Raw genomic sequence first — 13,358 nt, forward strand, 5'->3', positions numbered from 1 at the left:
CAAACTTCTGTCTGCCCACTTCTTGACCTCTACACACTTCCCTCTTTAAGAAGTACAACCTCCTACATGTTGCTCCTCAAATTCAGTTCAGCTTTTTTTGTCCCCCCAATCCGCACTCCTTCGTGTACTGGGCACTCTGTAGCCAGGCAGAAACTTGAATCTAGGTAGCAACATTTATAGCTGTGTGACTTAGAACAAGGCTACCCTGAGATTCAACTTCTTCAACTGAAGACAGGACAATAATATCTATTTCAGAGAACACGTTGAGAATTAAGTGATACAATAAGCATAAGGAGCTAAACTGAATGACCATCGCATAATCTATGTGAAACGGATGAGTGTTGTTTCCGGGGCTGGTCACTGTGGGGATCCATCTCTCACCCTCTTCCATCCTTGCTATTCCATCCCGTCCTTTCTATCAGAGATTGGCTCCCACAGATACCCCCCCCAGCTGTGGGACAACCAAGATCTAACCAGAAGCCAGGATTCTCCTCACAGGCCCAGGAAAGGCTGGCATCATTTAAACGATTTAAGTTCTCAGCTAGGATGACGTTTGGCGGAGAACACCTATCTAGCACATGTGCAAACCCTGGCTTTGATTCCCAGCACCAAGAAGACATATAGTCTCCTTTTTCATTCAGTTTTCTCTTTTTCCCACTCTGTCTCTCCCTGTCTCCTTCCTCCCACTCCCGGACCCAAACTGTCTTTCTTTCTCTCCCCTTCCAGAGGTAGAGAGTAGCTGGGTGTGTGGCCTGTAGTCACAGCTGCTAAAGAGACTATGGCACAAGGATAGTTAGAACCCAGGAGTTAGAGACTAGCCTGAACAACAGCAAGAACAAATCAATAGGAAGAACGAGTAGGGAGACCAGAACCCAGGGCCCAGTGCAGAAATTAAAAGTCATCCTAAGAACTTGGAAAATGGTCTAGCAGGCCAAACACCTGTCGTGTAAGCAGAAGGACCTGTGTGAGAACCCTGAGCCCATCAAAAGTGTGCTCAAGCACAGGTCTGCAATTCCAGTGTGCCTGTCTGAGACAGACGGTAGGCAGGGATAGAATTCCCCAGAAGTCTGGGGGCCAGCTACTCTGGTGTACAGCAGTAAACAACAGGAGGTCATGCCTCAAACAAGATGGAAGGTTTGAGGAAGGACAAGTTTGTCCTATGACCTCTGTACATACACGCTGTGGTGTACGCACATGGGGGTGGGGAAGCTCAACCAATCACATCTGGTTAGGGTGTGGCTGCCTGTAACCCAGGTAGAAAAACCCAGGGTAGGTAGGCACGTGTGCTCTCTCTACGCGGTGCTAGCCTGACCATTTTGGATTTCAGACCTTTCACACTTGTAGTGTGAGTTCCCCCTTTTTCAATTATTAAATTATATCTGTTGTTCTTGAGCTGGTCTGGTTATTTATTGTTCCAACCACATACGTCAACACCTGGCGCCACGTGAGGCTTTTAGAGCCCTTTACGGCTCTGGCCAGAGGACGATGTCCCCTCTTCCAGCAAACTTTGCCCTCAGGTTTAGGGACATCATTTAGGGGTTGGTTATAATTGGTATATGATTGAGGGATGGGGGAGGAATTTTATAGGCTCAGGGGTGTTCTTTTTTTTTTTTGGTTTTTCGAGACAGGGTTTCTTTGTGGTTTTGGAGCCTGTCCTGGAACTAGCTCTTGTAGACCAGGCTGGTCTCGAACTCACAGAGATCCGCCTGCCTCTGCCTCCCAAGTGCTGGGATTAAAGGTGTGCGCCACCACTGCCCCACCCAGGGGTGTTCTGGAAAAAAAAAAAGAGATAATTGGTGATGGGATAATAGATTGGTATTTGTGAGTTACTGTTTTTAGACAATTATATTGGTATCGATTCTTGTATATTGATACAAAGTTAAATTATATTAAATGTTGTTTGCATTTATGCTTCTATATTTGTTTGAAACATCGTTTATGTATTGACATATATATTTACCATATTGCAGTGTGCACTACTACCTCTGATCAAGATACTTATACATTATTTACATTTGGAGGTCATTGTTCTTATTTATTGCACAGTTGTTTATTGTCTTAGTCTTTAAGTTATTTAAGGTATTGAGAATTATAGATCAATAGTCATCTATATTTGTCATATTTATAATTAGACTAATCAGGTTCTTTAGATACATAGAGATTATATTCAGTATAGATAGTATCATCTTTAACCTCTTCAAAGAGCTGTAGAAAATGGCCTTTAATCTAACCTAGAGTTCCGTGGTAATGAGACACAGTCACTCCTGGCAACACCGATCTACTCCCGAGAGAATGTTGAGCACCAAATTCACTCCACCTGGAGCCTTTCTTCTTGGCAGAACTGGCCTTTGGGCAAATAAATGCCCATACCTCAGCCACTGACAGAGATACAGAGTATCCGCAAATGGATAAAACAGGACTGTCATATCCTGCCAAGCCAGGGTAAGATGGTTTTGAAAAGTTTCTTGCCTTTGAAAATGGTATGTCAGTTATGTCAGGCCTTAGCCAAGTTGGTTGCCTCAACATTGCAAATGAGACTTTGGGTGATTGCCCAGGTAGTCAGTTGTCTCTGTCATTTGTTGCACCTTTTGGAAGTTTCTCTATTGTACTTCCTGTTTGCTCAGGTAATATTACTTCCCTTCTCAGATCTTTGATGGAGTTAAAGATTAGATAATTGTAGTTACTCTCCTCATGATTTAGCTAAACTTAATTTCAATACATTATTTAGACTCCTTAAAATAGAATGCTTAGTAAAACTTTTGTTATGTGTTTCTTGCTTAATATTGTTTATTGCTTGTAATTTTATATTTGGTATCTGTTCCTATTGTATATAGTTGTATTGGGTTTGAATCAATCTTGTTTAGACAAAAGGGGGAGATGATGGGAAAGCTCAACCAATCACATCTGGTTAGGGTGTGGTCACCTGTAGCCCAGGTAGAAAAACCAGGGTAGGTAGGCACATGTGCTCTCTCTACGTGGTGCTCGCCTGACCATTTTGGATTTCAGATCTTTCACACTTGTAGTGTGAGTTCCCCTTTTTCAATTATTAAATTATATCTGTTGTTCTTGAGCTGGTCTGGTTATTTATCGTACCGACCAAATATGTCAACAGGGGGTGGGTATGTGTACACACACACACACACACACACATTTTACAAAACCCATTCTAGCCTTTCCAGAGACCCAGTGTCAATTCAAGAAAGACTACGAAAGTACAGCCCTTGAAAACACACAAAGGCACATGAGGCCAAGGAGCAGAGCAACTACAACGAGATGCTTCTCCTTGGGGTCCCTGTTGCAGGCCTGACACCAACCATGCAGAAGCGCCTTGCACACATACAGATTTCCCAGTCCTTTCAAGACCTGGTGTCCTTTGCTGCCCTCTGAAGATCCCCCAAACCTCCAGAGCCCCTGTCTAACTGCCTGCTCTCAGTCCCCCATAAAGCAGGCCTAGCCTCCAGCTATGTTATTGCAATCTTACCTGGTGCCCTTGAAGTCTGCCCCAGACGCCCTGACCTGCACTTATCTCGCTCTTAAATCACATTCAGTGGGAGGAGGCCCAAGGTTGAGAGCTGATGGCAGTGTGCTGTGTGTGATTTTGTGCCCAGGTAGACAGTGGGCCCTTTCAGAAAATGATGGCGCTCTCTTAGTGTTCCACCCAGCAGCCTATACCAAACCCAGCAGGGATTTAATTAAGATCTGTTGATAGATTAATTGAGTCGGCTACCTGGTCCTGCTCTGGGGGAAAAAAAAAACCTTGTCTCTAAGCCCTTTGTCCTTGGCTATAGTGGGGATAAAGCTAATGGAGACACAAGAGTGGACACCAGCAGCACTGTCCTCTGAACCCTGCAGAGTCCTACAACACCAGTGCGCACCAGGCAGGGCACCACAGTCTCTGGGCTCCGAGCTCAGCCTCACCCGGGTCTTCATCTTCTCAGCCTTGGGCCCCTGCAGGTGCCTCCCCCACTTGGCAGTAGTCAATGACTGGTTCTTCCTAGGGCAGAATCTAGTGGTAGGTCTGCACTGAACACCTCAGGCTGGGCCCAGCATAACCTAACCGTTTCAGGCCCTGAGCCTCTCCTGGGAACTTAGTTCAATGGTGCAGGGGATGCTTGGTTATGGGACAAAAGTCGTCCATAGCTCTTGACTGGATAATGGCTTAAAATTGGGCTTCTCAGCATGGCCATTGTGCCCCCCCTTCATAATTCTCCATACTTATATGCCATATGGATATATGATTTTTCCCCTTAAACCATTGAGAACTTTGAAATCCAATATATTTTTCCACTTATGACTCATGAGAACAAACAAACAAACAAAAAACTGGTGAGGTCAACTTTTCACTCAGATTTCAGATGTTCATCCCGGCCCAACCATCATTGTCTCAAATGCCATTCTAACTGGATACAGTTAGCTTCAGTTTCGGAGAAGCGACTGAAGTATTCCCACCGTGAAGGTTAAAGGACACCCCTACCTAAAGCGTGGGGGGCTGTGGGACAGGTGGGGAAGAGTATTTTCTGGCACTCTGAGGTAGATGGAGCAGTGTGTGTGGGGGGAACAGTGTCACCATGAGATAGACAGCACAGGCAGGCAGCGGCAGAAGATGGCCATATTCTCTCACTTGACCTTGGGAGCGTTTACATAAGAGCTGCAGTCTGATATTATTTAGAAAAACACATTATGTCTCATATACTTTTCTCCATTTAAATTCATAAAGGAAATGAATAAGAATCATTTAAAAAATAAAAAAGGTGAGCTATCCAAGAACAATTAAGCCAGCCTGCTGCCCCAGGACACTGAAATACCCTTCCCCTCCCTGCCATGATGGCTCAGCCCATTGCCGCTAGGGCTGGGGTAGTACGTGGCCATCTGGGCTGGTCTCAGAAGCTTTGTGCTTTGTGATTTTTGACCTTTATGTTCATAGTTAAAATGCTGAATATCTTTAGTCTCCTCTCTCCAATCCCAGGCTCCCTAAAAGCACAAGGGGTTATTTAATCTCACAGCTCTCAGGTCCTCCATCACTGAGGGAAGGCTGGAATTTGGAGGAAGGAACAGAAGCATGGAGGGACCTGCTTACTGGTTTTCTCAGCCTGCTTTATTATACACCCCAGAATCACCTGCCTGGGGACGGCACCGCCCGTGATGGGTTGGGCCCTCCTACAAAATAACCAGTTAAGAAAATACCCTACAGGTCAATATTATGAGGGCTATTTTCTCAGTTGTGCTCCTGTGAGATAACTCCAGCTTGTGTCTCTGTTGACAAGAGAGGTGTGTGGTATGGGAGTAACACCGCTCCTGCCTTCCAGATGAGACCAGACTTGGAATTGGCTGATGACATTCTTCTTCAGCAAAGCCCAAGGGTTTGTGATTTGTGGACTTTATGTTCAGAGTTAAATTGCTGGATTAGCAAAACCCAAGGGTTTGGAGAGTGCCCAACAGTCAGGGAGGTGAAATGCAGATGGGTTGGGCCCAAACAGCTTCTGATTTCCATCTGATTCCTTGGCAGAGACGCTCTCCACACTGGGAACCTCCTCTCTTGAGGACACTAAGGTCGTGAGTCTCCAAGTACGTCCTCTTCTCACTGCTTGTCACCATCTCTGGGACTCAGTCTTTTGTATTCATTCTCTCCCTCTCCCTTTCTCTGTCTGTCTGTCTCTGTCTCTCTCTCTTCCTTCCCTCTCTCTCTCTCTCTCACACACACACACACACACACAGACATCCCTGTGTTCACCTTTCCTTCCTGGGCATTCCATACAAAGCCTGAGCCCCAGGGAGAACTCATACCCCAATGATGTACCTGGCAGGGTGAGTGAGGACCCAGGTGAGTCTCTGGCACTGAGAGGGGTGGGTAACCTGGAGGGCAGGATTCATCTCAAGGCTGAACTGAGAAGAGATGGCAGTTACCTTGGCCCCTTCCAGACATATCCCTGGCTGACCTGGGTCATACAAGTAGTGCATAGCAATGCTGCCCCGACTGAACCATTGAGGCTGGAGGAACTGGAGTCTCTTTCTGGCCAACTCTGTACTTCGGTTTTAAGTGTGAAACAAATGTCAAGGGTTAGGACTATGGTCTGAGATAGTGAATCCTCTGTTCGCATTGAATTCCTAAATATCAACACAGATGCTTCTGGGATCTTTCTAAAAGGCTCACGTATTGAAGGCTTGGCCTTCTGCTGGTGGCACTACTAATGAGAGGTGATTGGCTCATGAGGGCATTGACTCCATTGACGAGTTTAATGCAATGTAGGAGGCGGGGCTTCATTAGAGGAAGTCACTGAGGTCACACTCTTGAAGGCATCTCTTCTCATGACATTCCCCCTCATTCTTTCTGTATTCCACCAAGAGGTAAGCCACTTTTCTCTAAGACATGATCCCTGGTATGTTCTGCCTCAGCACACTTGGGCCCCCAAGCAATGGAGCCAATGGCAGTGGACAGAAACCTCCAAAGGAATCAGCCAAAATAAATGCTTCTCTTTTTAAGTTGTTTGGCCCAGTTAATTTGCCACAGTGATGAGAAGCCAACTAACACACAGGAAGTGGGTAGACCGTGAAGGTGAGGCCCTCCTGAATGGGAGGCCCTAGACAGAAAGATTCCATTCTTCCTACCATCTGGACCAGAAAGCTGCAGGCCATTGCCAGATGCCCGTTCCAGAGGTCCCTGCATCTTCGGAGCTGTGTGCGCTGAATTGCTGTGGTCTATAAGCTGCCCAGCTTAGAGTGTGTGTTCCAGCACTCTGAACAGTGGTAACATCAGTTTAGACATTGTTGACAAGTAGAGCCTTGTTTTCGCAAGACTAATATATAGAGTGCTGGTTTTTCCTACAAAGTAACTTTCCACCCATGACAAAAATGACAGCTAGACTCTTTGTTCACACTGTTCACACAATAATGAAATACCTTGGGCTAATAAGCATAAAATTATTTCTCATCACGTAGAGGTTTCAAACTCCAAATTAAAGTGTCTGCAATGGTGTCTGTCTTAGTTAAGGTTTCTACTGCTTTGAAGAGACACATGACCACAGCATCTCTTAAACACATAACCACAGCATCTCTTAGACACATGACTGCAGCATGTCTTAGACACATGACCGCAGCATCTCTTAGACACGTGACCACAGCATCTCTTATAGCTAAGGTTTATTCTGCTGTGAAGATACACATGACCACAGCATCTCTTAGACACATGACCACAGCATCTCTTAGACACATGACCACAGCATCTCTTAGACACACACCACAGTATCTCTTATAGTTAAAGTTTCTACTACAGTAAAGAGACACGTGACCACAGCATCTCTTACAAAGGAAAACATTTAATTGAGGTGGCAGCTTGCAGTTCAGTCTATTATCATCACTGCTAGGAACATGGTGGATGGTGGGGACCATGGCAGTGTGCAGGCAAACGTGGTGCTGGCTACATCTTGATCAGAAGGCAACAGGAAGTGGACTGTGACACTGACTAAATCTTAAGCAAAAGGGACCTCAAAGCCTGCCCTGACAGTGACACACTTCCTTCAACAAGGCCACATATAATAATTGCCACTTCTTATAAGTTTATAGGGGCCAATTACATTCAAACTACCACGGTGTCTGATGAGGCTACCAGTCTCTTCTTCCAAAGGCACCTTGAATGTGGTATGTGTCTAAGGAAAAAGATAGACATGGTGTCTGCAAGCAGGGAAGGTCAGAAGGGCCAATGGGTCCCAATGCTGAGAAAAGTCTCTTTTTATAAGGATATACAGTTGCAGCAAATCATAGAAGCTAGCTGAGCTTGCATTGTGCCAAAACTAATGACACATATCTTTATAGGGAAAGATGGCTGAAGCCATTTGTTCCCATATGATAGAGACATTGGCTTTCACTGTAGTGAGGTTCCAAGGGCATTTGCAGGAATAATATAATGCTATTATTCAGTCAATGAAGTTATATGTTATTGGCTAGATTCTTCTTATATCTGTGAGAGGAGTGTATCAGAGGATTATGGATTCTCAAGTTGTATTCATTTGCCCCTGATAGCACAGTGCCCACACCTGGGTACGATCCGTCTATCTGCAAAAGAGTTGCATAAGATCATGTTTCTGATCCTGAGGATACAGTTGCCCTGAAGTGATATCAGAGCTTGCTCTCAAAGTAGAGGCAGCTGAAAGCCAACCTTCAGGATTCTCCTGGAGACATCTGTAGAAGGGCAAAGAGAATGAGCAAAGGTTTGGAGGTGGGTGGTACTCTTGACTCTTTCATGACTAGTAAGCAGAGAAGATGGAAGACCAGGCTGTGTGGTATTTTTCTCAGAAGCACACACTCAGTTTTATGACACTGAGTTATGTCATGTGTTATGATAAAATACAAAAGGACAGGTTATGAGGCTCTGGATTCATAGTCAGTACGATTAGACCTTACCATGGGATCAGTGGTGAGTATGGTAGCCCTTCTAAAGGTGAGCAGCCAGTGGGAAGTCTAGGCAGGGCTGCAGGACTTTCCTAATGCTTTCTGGGGCCATGAATACACTCTATTAGGTGCCTTCATGGATCTGGCATGGCTGACTTCAGTGGTAAGCAGGATCTTCTGCCAATTGTGAACTCAGTGTGACCTTGGGCCCAGTGCCCATTGGTGCTGAGAAACTGAGTGAAGGGGCAGTGGTGAAGGCAAACATAGCACAGTTGGGCTCTTTCGGACCCATGCTGGCTGCACTGCTTCTCTCGGGGTGTGGGGTGGGGTAGGGTGGGGGACTTCTCTGCGCTGTGGGAAGCCATCACTTCTGTTGCCTGTTGTGCTTGCTCTTGACTCTGCCTTTGTTGAGGTCTGTGTGGGCCCAACACAGATTCCCTAACTGGACTAGAACAGAGTCGCGAGGAATAATCAGACGCAGCTTACATGGTCGTCATGGAAGGGCAAGATCTCTCTCCAAGATCTCTCATTTATTCTCCAAACACCTTATATATCATCACATAAAATGAGTGGGAAAACACATTAGACTGGTATCCTAGGTAACCAGGTGAATGGGCTTTTAGTCACGTCCGCATCTACCTGTATGCTAGCTGTCACGTAGGCCAAGAATTAGCATCTCTATAAGACTTCCTCCAAATTACCAAGAAATAAGCACTAAACATCCTGACCAGTTTCAGCCAACAGCTCTCCTCGGATGATCTCCATTTATAACAAAAGAAATTAGGAGCAGTGTATCCTGGCTATTGTAAACAGAGACAGCTTGTCTGCAGAGTTATGTGATCAGCTCAGACCGGGCCTATGGCTCTTGTGCCATACAGAAATATGGGCCTACATGCCTTGACACAATTATTCACGATTTGGGGAATGTCCTACCATAAAATTCCTGGCTTGAAGCAGGAATAATACAGTGCAGCAAAAATATGATGTATATTTAGCATGGCATGTAAATATTTTATAGAATCTAATGTAAATAATGTATACATTTGAAAAAGTCAGTGTAAATATTTGATAGGTCTCAGTATAACTGTCAAGCCAGGAGCTGAGTGTGCTTGGAGCTGGGAACAGGACCAAGGGCAGGCAGGGGCAATGTCAGTGGAGGTTCAAGGATAACCTGGTTATGGCTTCCAGAGACATCCCTTCTTCCCCTTTGGCTGACAGCTGCTTTGAGCACCCAAACCTCAACATTTAATATTCTCACATGATTTATCCATAGCGGCAGGAGCAGCACACCTGGCCTTGAGAAGCTACCAAAGGCCACTGCGTGCAGGATCCTAAGTGACTGGCTGAGTTCTCTGTTTGTGTGCTTGTTGCTTCACTTTCAGAGCACACACCAGGAGGCTTTGTCTTGAATATTCTCATCTCCAGGGCCTGCGATACCACCATCAGTGTGGCTCTGGATGCATGTGAGCTGAGACCTAACAAAGCAGACGAGAGAGCCCAGCGTGCCAGCTCCAGTCTGCAGCCCTAGTCCCACCCGGAAAACGCGATAGTTTTCATTCATATGTGATACAAAGCTTGAGTGTGACTGTTCAAGTTGGTCATATAAGCAGCAGAAGGGTATCTTGATGAGATGCTGGCTGATTGGATACTGTATTTGTGTGAAGTTTCAGACCCCAGGATTCAGCTCACAATCACAGAGCTGAGGGATGAAAAGACCCACAGAGGGTTGGTCCAGCCTGCTATCTCCAGCACTCAATAGGCACGAGGAGAGAGAGATCCTAGGGAATCACTGTTACAGGCTATCCCTCCACTTGGTGTGTCTTGTGGAGCCCAGGAAGACACTGTACCATACAATTCCAGTTAGTTTTCAGATATGCTAATGGGCTTTGCTCATCAGAGGGGTGGGGTGTGAAGGCACAAGGAGAATGAAGAGAGCCTAGAACCTCGGTGGTTCCCTTTCTGATATTGTTACAGCAGCATCACACAGCCGAGTCATACATACAACTGTGGTGCAGGCCAACCTGGTTTACAGACAAAGCTGACGTTCTCTGTAGGATGGTCCCAGCAGAAACCTGGGTTGCCTTGTCATTGTCTTCAGGGGAAAAGACAGCTGTCTTCCCTATTCTGTCCAGCAATGGCCTGAGGGGCTTTAAATTCCATGTAAAACACATAGGCAACTATACAGATCAAGCTGCTACTAGGAGCAGGCCCAGAAGCAGAGTGACTTCATGTGGGGCTCTCTGAGGATGCAGAACTGAGGGTACAATAAGGGTGCCAGTGCCACAGGATGGGGTTTAAAGAGGTACCGAGGCCTGCGGAGGTCAGAGCTGCACGCTGGATCCTTTTCCAAGGTCAGGTGTCGATGAGGACACACTGTGTCTTTTTCTCTCTGCCCCACGAGCAGGTCCTCAAGTACTTGGCAGTTCTTTGTTCATGATGTGGACTGAGCAGCAGTAACTACAGGGCAGATTAAAAATCATTCTGGGCAAATTTAGGAGACTGAGGTGCTGCCCAGACACCAGCACATTCCACACCTCAGCCAGGGCACCTCAGACTCTGTAAAAGGACAGAGCTGAGTTTGGGAACCTCAGAGAAACAGCGCTGGCTGTTCCTCACAGCTCCATGTGAAGGCTCAGGCATCTTAGTGACATTGCAGAGACCATGGAAATGGACATGAGGACACAAAGTCTCCTTCCTTCTGGCCCTTTTCTGTTTTGTTTCTATTTTAGTCAGTCTTCTATTGCTGTAACGAAATACTCAATATAACTAATGTATCAAGAGAAAAGGTTTGCTTTGGCTCTTGGGTTCTGTGCTTCCCTCTGGTGGGTGCTCAGAGACAATGGTGAGGAGTGCATGGCTGGAGCATACAAGGCCACTTTACCTGTCGGTGTTGGAGTGCGAGGAAGCTGTAGCAATTGCAAACAAGAGAGCAGGGTCCCGCTAGGTCCCTACATTTCCTCCAAAATCACACTGCCAAAGATCTTTAGATCTCCTGCAAGCGTGACACTCCCAAAGGTTCCACACACCTTCCTTAGTACCACCTCGGAGCCAAGTCCTTAACATGGGCCTATGCAGCATATTCAACATCCAGACTACAGAGGTCTTTCAGTGGGGCCTGGCTCTGGACTACAGAGGTCTTTCAGTGGGGGCTGGTTAGGTCTTTCTGTCTATATATTAGGTCTTTTGTATATATATTAGGGCTTTCTGTCTGTATGTTAAGAAGCCAATGAAAGAATGAAAAGGTTTCTGTTCAGTTTCATCTGGACAGATAAACACTTAGTGAGCAACTATGGGTCGCTCAACCTCCATGAGCCAGGGATGAGAACACCTATTTAACACGTGTGTGGTAAGTGTTAGAGACAAAGGCATGGAGTACAGGGAGTGGCAGGTAAGCAAGGCAGGGTCCCCAACTTAAAACAAGCAAGCAGTAACAGCAAGAAAGGTAGGGAAGTTACCTGGGGCTGATGACACGAGACGCATGTGATTGTGTCTCTTGCCCCATCCTCGAGGCTTCAGAAGAACTGACTAGAATGGTGAAAGAATGGATTAAAAACAGACAGACAAACACAGAAAAACACAAGACCACACAGCTTTCTTTAATGCTGGGACCAGGTGGAATGGCTGCAGCATCCCAGCAGCTTGGGGTGCTTTGTGTAGTCAGAACTGAACAAAGGGCAGGGTTATTGCATACAGATGGATAAGGGGGTGCGTTATTAGGTACAGGAAAATGAGGAGAGCAGAGTTTGTGGTGTACAGCTGGATTAAGGAGATGGCTTAGCTAGTCTCAGTAGGGGCAGTCTCTGTTGGAGAGCAGTCCTAGAAGGCTGTGAAGATCCAGGGAAAGAAAGCTATGGTGGGCATTTTCTGCGCACACTGTCAACTGCATTCAAGGAAGGCTTTGCCATCTCTTTGACCCTCACCCTGGGGCAAAGACTTTAATACCCCCGTGGATCTGAGGCTACTGGGCTCTTTACATGGCTGTGCCCATCCACAGCATGCATTCACTCAGGACTTCATTCTTGCAGGGCTTCCTCCACTCCCCACTGTCTCTGTACTTGCATTTTTATCCAGCATGACCACTTACATATAAACTGCACAGCCAAACCCAGGTTTAGAGTAAGACCTCCAATCTAAAGGGACAGCTCTGCCATTCGCATCAGCATTGGTTAGTATGATGGTTGATGTCAATTATCAACACAACAGAATCTAGATTCACTTGGGAGATGGGGCTCTGGGCACTCATGTGGGGGATTGCTTTGATCATGTCATGGGATGACCTATCTTAATTGTGGATGAAACCTGGGCTATATCAGTAGAGAAAACAAGCTAAGCATTAGCATGTATGTATGCATCCACTGCTCTCTGCCCTTGGTTGGGAATATGATGTGACCAGCTGCCTCTGTGGCTTCCCATCGTAATGTAACCTGAAATTGTGAACCCTTTCACAATTAAGTGGCTTTTGTCAGGATTATCACAATAGCAGAGGGGAAGCTAAGCTAGTTAGTATAGCTCCTTTCTGCAATAAACACTCCTCTGCTGATGCTCATCAAGCAAGGTGATCCTGGCAATTCTGTGTGGCTCAGCTGGTTTCTGTTCATAGGGTGACTCATGCTACCCTGTGGGGCTCCTGTTCTAGGGCCTCACTTTCTTTGCCACCAAGTTACCTACCATTGGGAACAGAAGAGAGAGGTGGAGAAGACCCATTTGCTTTGGAGCTACCACAGTGCCCAGAAGGAACCCATGTTCCTTCCCATCTGATCACTTTCTATCTGTTCAACAAGGCAGGTGGCCTTGTTCTAGTGGCGAGGGACCTGTGAGCACCCAAAGAATGTTATTGACTGTAAGTCATCGGCCATACCAGCAATGTCAAACCAGCTAGGTCACCACAACCTCCGAGGACGTCAGATTCTCCTGGTGAAACAAGAACTTCTGTTTTGGGCCCCTGCACACTTACTGGATGCCTGGGAACACTA

This window comes from Alexandromys fortis, unplaced genomic scaffold (genome assembly GCF_014885135.2).
Source record: "Alexandromys fortis isolate MF-2015 unplaced genomic scaffold, M_Fortis_MF-2015_v1.1 scaffold_54, whole genome shotgun sequence".
Classification (NCBI taxonomy): Eukaryota; Metazoa; Chordata; class Mammalia; order Rodentia; family Cricetidae; genus Alexandromys; species Alexandromys fortis.